Here is a 15,944-nt window from a genome sequence, read left to right on the forward strand (position 1 = left end):
GAGGCGGCGGCGGCGGCGGCAGGTGAGTGGCGGGCGGCGGGCGCCGAGCCTCCCGGTGGGTGCAGCTGTCACGAGCCGCGCGGCCGCCGAGGCCCTAGGGGGCGGGGAGCAGCTGGCGCCCCTCCGCCCCCCGCTCTCCTTTCTCTCCGTTCGGTCCCCCTCCCACTTTCCCCGAGTTCTCCCTCGGCCTCGCGCGGCTGGAGGGGGCGGAGGTCGCAGCTGTCACGGGCGCCAGCTGGGGGCTGCGCCCGCGGAGGAAATTGCTGCAGCAGCGACTTCGCGGCCCCTTTTCCCAGTTGCCCTAGTTAGCGCCGACTGGGCGAGCATCCGCGGAGGGTGCGCGAGGCTCGCGGCCGCCGGCCCGGCGTGGGGAGCGGCGCCCCCAGCCCTCCGGCGCTCCCCGCCGCCGAGAGGGGGAGCCGGAAGTCGGCGCGGGCGCCCCTCGGCCCCGGCGCGCGCGGTGACCTTGGCAAGCCGGGCAACCTCTCCGAGTCTCGCTTGCCGGGACTGCGAAATGGGGATGACCATGGCGTGCCTTTCCGTAAGCGCAGCCTTCGACGGCGCTTCTGTTTACCCCGGCGCACTCGCTTTTTCCGCCTCTTGGCGAGGGATTTCGGAGGTAGAAAGGGGATGGATAAGTGAATTTTCCTCTAGGGCTAGGGGTTGGTCCCCTTGCTAGGAGTTTGCTGAAAGGACCTAAGAGGGGGAGCCGACGTGTTGTCTGGACGATCGGGAGGTGGGACTAGTTAATGGTCAGCAGCAGAACTCGAGCCGCCCTCTGGTCTCTCGGAAGAGAACCGGGGAAACCGGACACCAGGGTCCCTAGTCCTTACTACCCAGCTGTGGGTTTTGTTTTGTTTGTTTTGCTTCTTTCTCAAGCAGTCACTAGACACAGCCTCGGCTGACGATGTTAGAGAGAGACGGAGGCTTTGACAATAATGCCTGTGTATGTGACAAGGACAGTCCACGGTGCTGTGGCTGCAGAGTTTGGTGGGGAGGAAAACTTTAAGCTGGAAGGTCTTTAAGCCTTTCATGGTTGGCTCTCCTCATTCACTGTAGAGGCGTTGAAGAGGCAGGTGTCCTTGTGGAGAAGGTGACATTTTTTTCTTTTGAGAGGGCGAATTTTTAATGTCGAGTATGGTGATGGTGAATGAAGGGTTCTTGAGTGAATTGCAGTCCCAGCACCCTCTGTTGATGCCAAGAGTAATCTCTGTGGCGATGATTTGTGAGGGCTGAGGCTTACACTTCGGCGATTAAGAAATCTTCAAGTGTCTGTGTAAAACATTGCTGCGGTGAAGCTTACTGTTCTGTTGAAGGGATGGATATCAAGGGTTAAATTGGTTTGAGGTTTGTCTCTTCTTCTGGAATTGGTTGGAGGTTAGGCTCAAAAAAAAAAAAAAAAAAAAAAAAAGTTGGCCAAAGGGGCCTCTCTCTCAGCTTGTTTCACAGAAGCTATGATGTAGTAGGAAGGGGGTCAGATTTCTTCATGTTGAGAATAATGTGAAAAGAAAGTATTTGCTTAGGTCTCTTGGCTCTTGAACTAGAAATAGTTTTGGGTGAAAGGTAGCAGTGGGGTTTGATTCATCTTAATAAATGGGCATTCCTTGAACTATCTGTCATAAACTAGATGCAGTTGGGAAGTGTTTCCATTTTATCGCCTGTCCTTTGTGGAAAGGTCTAATTTGGTTCTGTGAACTAGGTTCTAAAATGTTTTCCCTCCATTTGTTATTTGCACCTCATGCTTTGGGAACAGTGGATCAAAAAGGGGGCCTGAATAGGGAAGTACATGGTTTGGAGAGAAAATGGAGGGGTGTTGCTTATGAGAACAGGTGTTTGGTTTGATTTTTGTAGACATGTTTCCACTGCTTATTCGTTGCATTTATTTAAGTCACAGGGAAGTTTGAATTTTGAGGGGCAAAACTGGAATTTGACATAGTTTTTAGTTAATCTCTTCCTCATTTCTTTCTGAGAAAATCTGTAGGATTGTGTCTATTAAATTGCTTTTTGTGTGGTTTAAGCCAAGGGAGTGTTTTAGATTCTGCATTTTTGGGTAAGTGGTTTTATTGAAAAAAAGGGCTTGATGGAACTAATGGTGATTGTCCCACTTACACTGGGATTATATAGACAATGCATTTTCCTCCCTCTTTCTGCCAACATTTGTTTTTCTTTCTCCCTCAATTCTAGGGTTTCATTTCTAGAAATCTGGGCTGGAAACAGAAGCAGCAGTTTGTATAATCCCAAGAATTTGCTTATGCCAGGAAGCCGTAAGGGTAGCATGAAGTGGGTGTGATATAAAGATACTGCTACTACTTAAGACATTTAACTGTTGAGGGAGTCTAGGGTCAAATTTAATTTTTGTTGAATTTCCTGTTTTGTGTGTATGTGTTAATCTTTTGGTGGGCAGAGGATTGGGTTGCTATGGTGCTAACTGGTATATATTATGAAAGCATTGGCAACACTTCATGCTTTTACTCTATAGGGAAGGGTGGTAAACAAGCCTCAAAATGTAAAGATGTTCTCAGGACGGAATGTTCGTAGCATGTACTCTTGATCCTGCGAATCCAATGATCGGTCTTCACCAGGACTAAATGTTGAGTAAGTGATGAGGGTTAGAGATGCTGAAGGGTGGAGTGTGGAGGAGAGGATATTGGACATTCCTTAAAAATCTTTTCTCTGTTTTATTGTGTATTACAATGTGATTTCTAATTGTTTTTCAAAGACATTTCAGCTCTCCTCTGTTGTCATCAATTTTATATACCTTTTCTTAGATACTACTTCTGTTGCTTACTTTAGTTTGTCTTTTCTGCGTTATCCTCCAAGGGCTCCACATCGTTTGATGTTATGGGGCGTATCTTTTGGAGTTAGTTGACCTTAAACCCTATGGCCTAACATAGCTTTCCTTTTAGGGCAAGTACTGCGGGTCAGTATAAGTGCACACTATCTCTTAAGTCTTGGGGCATGGGAGGAGAGCCCCAGGATGCACATTATTATCTTGGTAGTGGTTTTTTCCTTCTACATATGATAATCGCAAGAATTCTCAGAGGGCCATCAATTGCTTTCCTGGCAGAGGTCCAAAACCATGTGGTGGTCTCCTTTTTACATTTCCTGCAAGTATCAAGCACAGACGGGAGTGTGGGACTGGGTGAAAATTCACGCGATCCAGGACTTGAATAGAGTCTGGGCTGCAGAGCCATACAGATTTCTCCCCACCATGTATAACTTTCCTACCCATTGGGGCAGACTAGACCTTCGCAAAGGACTTCTTTGTTGCTTCTTTCCCCGGTTAACCACGAGTTTAGCCTTGGCCATTGGTCATTGAGAATGGGCCCCGTGGCCTCTGACCTCTTTTCTTACCTAAAGTCTAGTCATTTCAAGCCTTTCTTCTCCATTTTATATTTTAGACTTTGTGCCTTTATGTCAACATGTGGGGACCGAGGTCATAAAATGGCCTAGAGGCAACTGGGTACTGTGCTTGCATGCTTAGTTTAAGGAGGTGCAGGGATTTTTCTGTCGTTCTGGACAATGCTTAATGGGCGTACAGTATTTGGATTATAGATACTTGGAATATAGAGAAATAGTTATTTTATATTTCTGTAGGATATGTGGTTGAAGAAGAGAAATTATTACAAAACACTGACACCAACATATAAATCCAATTCAGAGGTGCAAGTAGAGTGGGCTGTTGTCTCCATGCTTCCTCCCCCATACCCCCATCTGCAACACAGTGTTTTTGAGGCTTCTTGAAGTGACAGGCTTTTAGGAAAGCTTAGTATAGTTATCATATTTTGAAGGTAAATAGCTTATGCCAAAACAGAAGCTATAGTCACTTGAGTTTTGTAGGATTTGAAATTAATCGCCCTCCAGTCACCCTCATCTTAGATATATTTTGATCTGCTCTCTCCCATGGATGGTTTAGTGTGGAGAGCTGGGAAGTTTAGCTTTATGAAGACATCCTGGACTTGACCATTGGTGACAGATTAGGTGCAAGCACAGAGGTAAAATGCACCTATTAACAGGACCAGAATTCTGGTAACACTGGGGTAGTCACCATTTCCAAAGCAATACTTGAATTTTGTCCTTTTAGCTTATACTTTTGAGGCAAGTTTTAGGCTTCTTTTGGAAATACAAGTTTGACTTCAGACAGGATGATGTCCTGGCTCTTCCAGATACTTAGTAGATGTAGCCTTGGGCTTGTTATGTAACCACACTAAATCTCAGGTTTTCATGTGTAAAACTGGAATAAGGTACTTACCCTCATATTGTTGTGATCTTTCAGTTAACTTATTAAATAAAATATGTCTGGCATAATGATTGCCACAAAGACTTTAATAATGCTTTCTTACGCTAATATAGCCTAAACACATCACTATCTAGTCCATCACCAAATTCTGATTCTTTCCTCTGCAATTTCTTGGATTTCCCCCTTTATTTCTGGTTCTTCAATCTGGTCCTCCTGTCATTTTGCACATGGAGTGATGAGAGTCACATCGACTCTGTGGGCCTGAGTTTCTTTATCATTAAAACAGCATATTGGCCCAATTTCACATTTTTTCCTTGTGTTAGATTCTGTGATTTGTAGGTTTATAGCTGTTTGCCTGCGTGCATTTGCCTAATTCATCCTACACAGAAATGCTTAAAAAATTCCTTTCCAGAATGCTTTTTGATGTTATTGTTTGTAGCAGAGACTTTTCTGTGGACAAATTTATCAAATGCAAATAATTTAAACTGTTCTTGAATTTCTCATTCCAGAAAATTTGCTGCAGATGGCATGAGCAGAAATCTTTGTAAACTGTAAAGTGCTACACAAATGAAGAGTGTTGTAATTACCTGTAGATATCATTTTCTTTATTTAAATTGTGTTTCCGTTCCTTTTTATCTCTTGACCTTCAAGAACAGGGTCACAGTCGGTATGTTCTCTAGAAAGCTTGTTTTTATAACTCCCTTAACATCAATTGCTCAGTTTTTTCTATGTAATAAATTTCTTATTCTTTTCCTCCTTTTTGAAAGAAAGAAATAATTTTTTAAATTGTACATTGAATTGTTTTTCTTAAGTAGGTTGGAAAGTCCTTGAGATGGCATAAACCACACCATTTAGAGTAAAGGGGCCTTAATAGTAAGTTCTCCACAACCTCCTTAATATTGCAGATGAGAAGACTAAGACAGGCAAATAGAGTAGTTTTCCTGGCTCATGTACTTAGTGGTTTTACTTAGGTCAGGTATTTGGCTTCCAGGCTTCTTTATGAGAGATTTTGTTTTATTTTGTTTGTTTTTTAGTATTTGAAGGTTATTACAAAGAGATTTTAAATTTTAAGAATTTTAGTAAGCTTTTAGGTAATGTGTAAGCTAGGAGGAAAGGAGTATTTTTATTTTTTGGCCAAATATTGACTGCCGAATATTGCAATAAAGTATTGGAATTACTTAAGACTGCTTTCTCAAAAACTGCAAAAGAACCTGGAGAGAGAAAGGTCTGCTTTTCCTGTATGGCCCTCATTTAGAGCCAGCAAATATTTATTGAGTGCCACCTCCTAGACACACTGTACTCAGGTTGATTCTACATGTTACATTTTATAAACGAGGAAACAAGGCTCAGGGTGGTTAAGTGGTTGATGTAAGATTCACAACTCGTAGGTATTAGGGACGACATTTGAGTTCAGGGTCTTCTGACTTGAAATCACAGGCATACCTGGCAAGTGGCTTGTCTCTAACACGTTAGCCACAGTCGGGCACATCGTAGCCTTCTTTTCCTTTCTGGGTTTTCTCTGTTCCTTACATGTGCAGTGGAGACTCCTGCGATCTCATTGCTTTCTGATGACCCAGGAGCCCATATATATCGGTTACTTAATGATAGTGTCACTTTAAGATTTTCATGCTGTTTCTGATCTCACCTTTGTACTTTAGTAATGTTGATTCTTTGGTGCTTCTGTCTAGGTAAGCTTATCTTTGAATGGTTGGTTTTGGATTCTTAGCAATAAAATTCTGCCTCTCAAGTTTCGTTAGCATTTAAATAGCTAAAGCTCAGGGGTTTTTTTTGTTTTTGTTTTTTCCATTTGAAATAAATTGCTTGGTCATTCTGTTTCCACTTGTACTTTGAATGGTTGATCTTATTCTGATAGCTTTAATATATTACATCTTAAATTTTTAGTTTGCCTGTATGGTTAAAATATTTACATGCTTTTACTATCAAGCATAGATTTGATTATTGTTCAATGGAAGATATTCTATGTGAGTGTATATGTGTGTATATAAAGATATCATACTGTATTTGACCAGATAGTTGAAGGATGAAATGTCCTTGCTTTTTGAAAGCACCTGTGTGTGTAATACTGGCTTTACTTTGGTGAGTTCGTTTGGAGGAACCTAGGGGAAAGTTACTTGTTCTGCAAAGTCTCGTGCCTCCCTCTCCATTCCAGGGGGTACAGGAAGTCTGTAAATGAATTTCTAAGTATGCACTCAATCATTCATTCAAGATGTAGTTATAGAAGTACCTGCTTTGTTCAGGGTGCTGTGTTGTTAAAAGATAGGGAAGTTAAATAAGATACAGATCCTGTTCTTAAGGAGATTATGCCCTAAAAGAGGTGATAAGACGAACACACAAATACCTATAGTGCTGATTGAATGTGATGAGTGCTATGAGAGAGGTATGAAATAGTACTTTGAGGATTCAGGAGAGGGAGCAGTTACTCTCATTTGAGAGTGATCAGGGTAGGTTTCATGGAGGGCTTAGGGTGGCCCAGAACATTGAAGGCAAGGGATGATTTGTGTATGAGTGAGGGTGAGGAGAGCACTATAGTAAGGAAGATTAAATAGCAAAGATGAAAGGACTTAAAAGCTTGGAATTACTTAGGAGCAATGAAGGGGGAAAGTGCAAGGAGGAGTGTGGCACCAGCTGATGTAGGAGGTGGGAACCAGATGCTGTAGGTGCAGTAGCAAGATATTGCAGGATTTTAATGGAGGGAGGTGGTGGGGAACAGTGAAGTATGTAGATCTGGATGAGATCTATGAGAAATGTCAGTTTTCCAAATTTACATAGATTTTTTTTGGCAGGTTTTACACCCCAAATTTTATATTTTCATAGTTTTTGAAATGATTCCATATGTAAGGCTTACCACACTGGGAACTTATTCACTCATTTTTATGTATATTTGAGAACAGATTATGTGTTTTTTTGATAGAAGTTAGTACAAAATCTTTTTCACTGGCTTATACTTTTTTTTTTTTTTTTTAAAGCAGTAGCTGTTTTTTTTAAACAGTGTATTATCATTTGGCATTTATGCAGCGGACTTGTTTTTTAAGTGTAAAAATGTCATCTCCTTGTATAAATATAAGTATATTTCTCTGTAAAAGTGAGGTTGGTCATGTAAGTTGAAAGTCCCTGGCTCTCAATATAGTTCATGATTTATTTTACTGATTTATTTATGCCCTGGCATGTTCCAAAAAGGATTTAAGGCAGGATATGTCATGAAGAGTCTTGGACCTTGTTCTAGCCCTGTCTATTATTTGACTGAACTGCTAGCCAACATAACACTGAGGGAACAGTGTTGAAGACAACTGGTGTCACAGAATGTGCTGTGGTTGTGTCTTTTGCCAAACTGGTAGTAATTCAGAGATGGAGACAATATAATTAGAGTACCTTTAAAGATAATTCCCTTAAACTTCGATAGCATGCAAGGGAAATTGGTTGGAGGGCACTGATAGAGCACTTTGACCCACGAGAGTGTAGGCACATTTAGAACAATGGTCTCTTTGGTAGAGTTTACATAAAATTATCTGGGAAATGGGAGAAATATTAGAGGTCTCTAAGGAAATTTCTTTCAGTCTGTTGTGATGTTTTACAGTTTATAGGGGCCTGGGTAAATGGATTTTCAAATTTGTATGTAAAAAAAATTTTTTTTTTAATATTTATTTATTTTTGAAAGAGAGAGACAGAGCATGAGCAGGGGAGGGGCAGAGAGAGAGGCAGACACAGAATCCGAAGCAGGCTCCAGGCTCTGAGCTGTCAGCGCAGAGCCTGATGTGGGGCTCGAACTCACAGACCGTGAGATCATGACCTAAGCCAAAGTCAGATGCCTAATGGATGGAGCCGCCCAGGTTCCCCTCAAATTTGTTATTTTAAATAGTAGACTCTTAACATACTTGGTATCGCAGTAGGGAGTCCATCTTTTGTACAATATTTCATAGAGGTTAACTGGCCATCTTAAGGCAAAGGTCTTAAGAATTGTCTAACTTAAAGGTGACTTACTCATTTTTCTTTCACAAAAACACAGATGTTCCAAATTTGCTGACATTTTCTGTGACAAGTGGCTGTGAGTAGTATGCTGCCTAGCAGATATGTATGAAAAATAAACACACTTTATCTGTCCCTTTGGGATGATGGTGAGTTCATAACAGTGACTCAAAAATTAACTACCATTCAGAACAAAATAAAATTCAATGTTATGACAGAGGTTATTGAAAATGAATATTTGGAACTATTTTCATCATTATTGGGTTTAATTGCTAAAAATGATGTGTGTAACTTTAAGAGTATTTTTATATGTACATTTGAACTTGGAAACAAAATTTTCTAACCTGTTTTAAAACCTTGTAAAAGTAGGTGTTTAAAAAAAATTTTTTTTAATGTTTATTTATTTTTGAAAGAGAGAGAGAGGGAGAGACAGGGTGTGAGTGGGGGGAGGGGCAGAGAGAGAGGGAGACACAGAATCTGAAGCAGGCTCCAGGCTCTCATGGGTCAGCACAGAGCCCGATTTGGGGCTCGAACCCACCAACAGTGAGATCATGACCTGAGCTAAAGTCGGATGCTTAACCAATTGAACCACCTAGGCACCCTAAAATTACATGTTTTAGTGGTTTTGTGCTCATCTGCCAAAAATATAAAAAAGCAATACTGTTTGGTTTATTAGGAAGAACAACTGATTGTCATCAGGAAGTATGGAAATGCACTAGCTGAACTTTAGCAAAAACCTTTGCATAAATGGTGAATGGGATTGAAGATTGAATATTATATCATGTTTTATTCAGTGCAGCAAGATGGTTTTATCCATCTTTGTGAAATAAATTTTTTGGCTATGATAGCCGTTAAAAACAAATAAAATAGTGATTTATTATAAAAATGAACTGAAATTTAGAACCAGACTTGAAGTTGCCATATTACAAAAATATGAAAGCAAAATTAAAAAAATAACAAACCACACTCAATCACATTACTCTCAGCAAAAATAGTGGTATTAATAATAGTGTTTATTAGGAATAGCAGAAAACTGTGTCATCAGTAAGTAAGATAAATGCTTTAGAATTGTTTATTATAACAAATGTCATTCTGTTAAATTTCCATTTTTGTGTGTGCTTCACAAGGTACATAATTTATTGGTCTGGTGTGCACTGTATATAAATTATAAATATACATATGTGGTTCCCTATTCAAAAACTTTTATTAAACTGTGGGGTATATGATAAAAAGTAGTTATCAGTGTTTTCTAGCAAGGGTTCTTAACTAAGAAAGCTTGGGATTCATGGATTTAGAATCTCTAATACTCTGAAATTGTATGCAAAATTTTGTGAGTCTGTGCATTTCTCTGGAGAGGGGGTCTATAGCTTTTACCGAATTCCCAAAAGGGTTCATGACCTCCGCAAAGGTTAAGAACCTCTGTTGTTAAGGACTGGGACCTCAATAACTCCATTCATCTAGTCTCACCTTCTTGCCAAGTTTAATGGATATATCTGATGTCATTACTCAAGCCCGCAGTATGACTGGATTTGCAGTCTGTTTTTCCATTTTGCAATAGATGTGATTGCATTGCCTTTGGCCTTTACAGATGTTTGAGTACTGTTTGTTGCACAACTACCTGGCCTACATCACTTTGCGGCTCTTATATATCATTTCCCACCTCTGTTCCCCTAAACCCCAATAAAAAAGAGTGGACCTTTTGTAGGGGTGTGGAGATGGGAATGCATATACGTATGGAAGAGCCCGGTATCAATTTAAGTGTGGGGAGACCCTGCTGGGTAGGCTAGAATTCACAGTTGCTGTGTTTTTAAACTCTTTCTTTCTAGCATTTGAATCTCAGCTTTCTAGAGTCCTTAGGGTCTGATTTGACATATGCTAAAAACACTTTCAAAGTTTTATCAGCTGCTTAGATCTGTTCCTTTTTTTCCCTCACTGTCATTGTTCTAATTTAGGCCTAATTATTGCCATGTTATCCAAGGTGGTCTCACTGCCCCCGGTGAGTTCCTTCTTAAGTGTGTCCTAAATTTTGTTTTGCAGAGATCATCCTAATTTTTATTTTCATTGTGTTGTTTGCTTAAAAACCTTCAATGGCTCCTCATTACTGTCAAGATGAAATTGTTACTTAGCTTGGCATTTAAAGCTTTCCAGTGTCTGGCACCAACCTGGATTTCTGGTCTCATTTCCCACTATTCTCCCCTAGTAAACTGAAATCAATTGTCAGTTTACTGTCCCTTAAACATTCCTTAGGCTTCTCTGTTTCCACTCCTTTACATATTCTTTTCCCTGGAATGTTCTCCATTATCCTACTCTATACTTCTTGAAATTCTACCTATCCTTAAAAGCTCAGCTCAGATTCCACTTTGCTTGTTAATTGTTTAGAATATGAAATTTGAAAGTGATCTCTTCCTTTTATGAACTCTTTTCATATATATTTTCCTTATTATTCATTTGACACTTTACTGCCTTGTACTGTGTGGAATTTTTTGTTTTCATGTGTCCTATCTCCCAAATTAGGTAGGGTATGAGAATGGCAGAAGGGGCTTATGTTTTATATTTTGTCCTCTGCAATGTCTTACACACATAGATAATAAAATATTTGACAAATTATATTGATTAAACCATAATGCTGCTTATTAATGTACTTAGAGAAACATACCTTTTTTTTTTTTTTTTTTTTTTTTTTTTTTTTTTTAATGTGTGCCTGGGATACTCGAACATATTATCTAGGGATTCTCTCTACTGGTTTCAGGGTATTTGGGAAATTGATTTGGAAATCAAATATTGGCTGGAGAGCATGTGGTCCTACAGGATAAGAAGCTGGCTCTCATGGCTATGTTCAGAAGTCTGGCATAGCCTGGTGAGTCATGTTCTCCAGTGTAGAGTTCTACCTGCCATGGATAACAGAAAAACTTGTGGTTCTTCCTCTCTCTCCTTTGCCCTGTTGGAGACATAAAGTACTGATGTCTTGGGGATTCCTATACTTCTGTTTTGATTTCTCAGCCTATTCTTCTCACTAAAATGTATATTTTTATTGAGTACTTGTTTGAATGGTGATATGGGGAGCGACAAAATTACTGTATCTTAGGCCTCCTGCCCTTCAAGAAGATCGTAATCCCCATAAAAAAGTCTCATTTGCTTTATGTTTACTTATTTATTTTGAGAGAGAGACAGAGAGAGCAAGCTGGGGAGGGGCAGAGAGAGAGAGAGAGGTAGAGAGAAATCCCAAGCAGGCTCTGCACCGTCAGCACAGAATCCCATGTGGGGCTCAAAGTCACGAATGGTGAGATCATGAACTGAACTGAAACCAAGAGTCAGATGTTCAACCAACTGAACACCCAGGTGCCCCATCATTTGATTAATTCATAATTTAATTAAAAATTAAAAAATAATAGAAAAGGTATCATATGGGAGTATATAACAAACTAGTTGCTAACTGAGATGTGAGGAAACTCCTGTGGCACTTACTATTTTTAGCACTCACTTGAAATTTATTTATTATCATGTATACTTATTTCTGTTTTTACATGGGTACTATTGCAGCAGCCACTTTGTAAATTATAGAGGGTAGAGCATTTATTACTAGTTATATGTCAGTACCACAGTGTTTCCATAGTACTTTACCCACAGCATACATACGTAGCACATTAATGATGATATGCGTGGTCTGAGTAGGCTTCTTGGCAGAAGTAGAATTTGAATTAGATTTGTAGGATCTGGAATGATGCCTATAGGATAGTCTTCTGGAACATGAAAAAGGGTTCTGTATTTAAAATAATAATGTATGTTTGATGCGCTATCAGGAACGTGGAACCTCTTTGGTTACTGTGCCTTTGACCCTGAAGTGACCCTCATCACTTCTTATGTAATCCATTGGTCAGAAGTAGTCGTGGGACAGCTACTTAAGGGGCTAGGAAATGTGTGCAAGAGATATTTTGTGAGCAATAAATGTCTTTGCCTTATCCTTGCAGAATTGGCTTTCTTTAGAGAGGTGAATGAATACCAGAATTGGTAGGCCTTGCTTGGAGTCATTAAAGGAAAAAGGAATTGTTTTGTGTGTCAGTCTAAATGGGATTTTTATTACTAAATTAATTTGTGAAAAGAGCTTGTGGTGTTGAATGGTCGACCTTGGGACAATTAAAGGAGAAATTTTAATGTCTCTACTTTAGGGGTAGGTAATATAAATTGTTTTAGTTTAGATGGTTTGCTACCATCTTTAGAGTAGATATTTGAAACAGGTGGAAAGTGATTGTTTAGTTTAAGTAAAACTGATCCTGAGCTTTTCTATTCTACATATACTGTTTGGCTGTAATATTGTAGGGTGGGAAAAGTGAGAAAGGGCATAAAGAAAGGGCTTTCTGACACTTTTGGCAGCCTCTTGCTGTCTGAGGATTTCATAAAGTTTCTCCTTAGAGTCCCTGGAGGTGTTTTCCCTTCCTCTTATCAACATACTGCTGAGTAGTTAAAATCTGTTTTCTCTGTTTTTCGTTCATCTTCTAATGCTTGCTTTGAGAAGGACTACTGGGTGGTAGTTAAAATGTTGGCCAAGTATGCAGGAGTAGGAAGCCCGGTTTCTTATTTGTACGTGAGGCTGATATTCCTCCCAGTTTTATTCTTAAAGTCATCAACCTTGAACTTTTTTGACTTTAGGCCTTCTTTATGACTGCATTTTAATAATATTCTCTTTTAAATTAAACAATTAATCATATATGTAAATCCTGACTGTATTCTAACAACAAATTCAAAGAAATGGAAGTATGTGGAGTTAAAAGGCAAAAGTCTCTGTAATGAATTATATGGCAGCTGTTAATTTAGGCTGTCTTGTCTCTCCCCACATTCCCCCCAACCCCCCACCCCCTGCCATTTCAGGTCACAGTATTTTTCCCAGTGGCCAGGGGATGGGCATGTGACCTAGGCTGGATCTGATCTGTCATAGTTTCTTTGGACATAGTGATTGCTGCAGAATGGCTCTATGACCAGTACAGGTTCAGAGCCTTTCCTTCAGGTTGAAAAACGGATGTTGGACAAGGGACAGGCTCATTCCCTTGGAGTCCACCGAAGTGAGATAGAGTGTGTCTGGCCACATGAAGGAAGTCTGTCCACTGTAGGGAAGGGTGAAGCCAACGTACAGGGTGAAGCAGAGCTGACTGAGACGGACTCTGTCTCACACACACTCCCAAAGCATAATCACACACATTCTCACATGCATGAGCATGGGGACTCATTGGAGGCTCTGGATCCTCTTGAACCTTAAATTAGATCAACCCTATATTTCCCAGTTAAATGAGCTAATCAGTTGCCTAACTGCTCGTGCTAGTTTGAATCAGGTTTTTGTCTCTTGGAACTGAAAGAATTCTGACTAATTCAGACCCCCTTTGGCATCTGTCCTGGTTTCTTCCCTAGGATCATACTTTTTGAATTGTTGTAGACTTCCTAAACTTAATGGCATGGGAATTTTTTTTAATTTCAGAATACGAAGGAGCCATTTTATCTTTGCATAAAATGCTGTATAACATTAATTAGATGTATATTGTGTAATTTAGCCATCTTTCTCTCTTTTGATGGACATTTAGATACTGAGTTTCTTGCTGTTGTGAGCTTTGTTTTGGTAGGCATCCAAGTTTGTACTTGTTTTTGCACATGTTTGAGAACATACTTATGGAATTAATGGTTATGCACATTTAAAAAAATTGATGTCCTTTCAAAATGTTACCCCAAAGGCTTTGTCAGTTTACACTTCTGCCAATAGCATATGATAGTTGTTGCTTTCCCCCACCTTTATGAACTCTGGATATTGTCAGTCATTTCTGTTTGGGGCCTATTTGATGGATGAAAATGATATAACAGCATTGTTGTAATTTGTAGTTCCCTGACTGTTGATAAAGTTGATCATCTTATCAGATGTTTGTTGTATGTTGGGTTTTTTTTTCCTCTAAGGCTCTTAATTTGTTCATGTTGTTCACTTTCCTTTTGGGATACTTGTCTATCTTTTTTTTTTTTTCCTTGCTTCCTAGCCATAATGTGCTTGTATTTACATTAATGAGGAATGGCCTTGGTAGGCAGCTGACCCTACTACCTGGTGATTTCAGAAAGAAAGATATGATATACCTATTATTCCAAAACCTACATCATACATATATTTTACAGATATCCCTGGACATTTAATTGGTTTATATCTAATAACTTTACATAACTTTAACCAATTCATTTAGTTAACTCAAGGATACATGTCTTAATTGGATGTTCTGTGAGTGCTTAATTGAGGTTAATTTTATGACTAAGATGAATGTTGGGAAACTCTTGTTATGAGAATTTTCCAGTTCAGAATCACTGAGAGTACATTGAATGGTATAGAACTTTCAGGCTCAACTGACCAGTTTGTCAATTGGCGCAGAATCAGAACCACTTTCAGAGGAAAATTTTGGCCCTATAGGAAAATACTTTCTTGGCTCACTTCCATGGCGAGGTGGGTTGACTGCTAGGTATCTTTAGTGGTTAGGTTTCTCAGTTTTCATAAGTGGACACTAACCTGATTCTGTACTTGATTGAGTATGAAAGTATTTAGTCTACCCTTAATTGGCAGTATAGAATAGCTTCGCTCTAGCAAGTATGTATCCACTTACTTTGCTGCTTAATTCTTATCAAAAACCTAAGCAGTCAGAAACAGCACTGAGAATTGCTTAAATACATTCAATCCATTGCTTTAGAAACAGTTTTTACTTGGATCAAACCAGAATACCAGAATGCTAAGTATATAGCTTGCATTGTTTTAGACTGGGGTAGAATTACTTTACAGAATTGTTATTTGGTATAATGCAATCAACCTTTATTGAAGGCCATTAAAATAAACAGCTTTATACAATTTAGTACTCCTCTTATTGTAGCATTCTTGTGAGGCTATTATCTCCTTTATCTTAGTGCCCTTATTGATGTGGTAACCACTGCTACTGCTTTTAGCAACTGTCTGGAATACTAAGACTGAACACAAAATGAGTTAATAGCTGATGGCAAATACTCTTGCCCAAAAGGGGACACCTTTCTGGGTAAAGGATTATGTAATGGTTTGAAGTGTGGACTCTGGAGCCAGATGTCCTGGCCTTGAAACCTGGCTCTTAGGCTTCCTAGTTGTGTGCTACTTAACCTTTTGGCACCTTAGTTTGCTCATCTGTGAAATAGGGTAATAAAATTGTACCTACCTCTACAAGGTTGTTATGAGAATTTTGTGAGTTTAAACATGTAAAATGCTTGGAACACACCCAGCCCACGACACATGTGATGAAAATGAGCTGCTTTCCCCCATTTTTTTTTTTTTACTATAGTAAGATATCCATAACATAAAACTTACCATCTTAACTATTTTTTTTTTTCAACGTTTATTTATTTTTGGGACAGAGAGTGACAGAGCATGAACGGGGGAGGGGCAGAGAGAGAGGGAAACACAGAATCGGAAACAGGCTCCAGGCTCTGAGCCATCAGCCCAGAGCCCGACGCGGGGCTCGAACTCCCGGACCGCGAGACCGTGACCTGGCTGAAGTCGGACGCTCAACCGACTGCGCCACCCAGGCGCCCCCCATCTTAACTATTTTTAAGTGTAGTGTTTTATAGTTCAAGCTGCTATCATCACCATTATTGTTAGAACCCATGTAGTAGTTTTTTTTTTTTTTTTCCAGGTCTTTGTACGAGGAAAAGCTGTGTTTCCCCTGACCAGCTGATTTCCTTGTCT

At 39.7% G+C, this 15,944-nt stretch overlaps 1 protein-coding gene across 2 annotated transcripts in view; it reads left to right on the forward strand.

Moving 5' to 3' along the window:
- Positions 1–516: 516 nt before the first annotated feature.
- NCOA1 (nuclear receptor coactivator 1) overlaps positions 517–15,944 on the forward strand; it is a 241,529-nt gene continuing 226,101 nt past the window's right edge. The window contains exon 1 of one of the 2 annotated variants that reach the window (XM_040496199.1): positions 517–541. The gene's annotated coding sequence lies outside the window, so the exon portion shown is untranslated. Of the gene's footprint in view, positions 542–594; positions 620–15,944 lie in introns of those variants that run through there. The other variant, XM_040496198.1, reaches the window with a different exon arrangement.

This window comes from Herpailurus yagouaroundi, unplaced genomic scaffold (genome assembly GCF_014898765.1).
Source record: "Herpailurus yagouaroundi ecotype Mexico unplaced genomic scaffold, PumYag 188, whole genome shotgun sequence".
NCBI classification, from domain to species: Eukaryota; Metazoa; Chordata; class Mammalia; order Carnivora; family Felidae; genus Herpailurus; species Herpailurus yagouaroundi.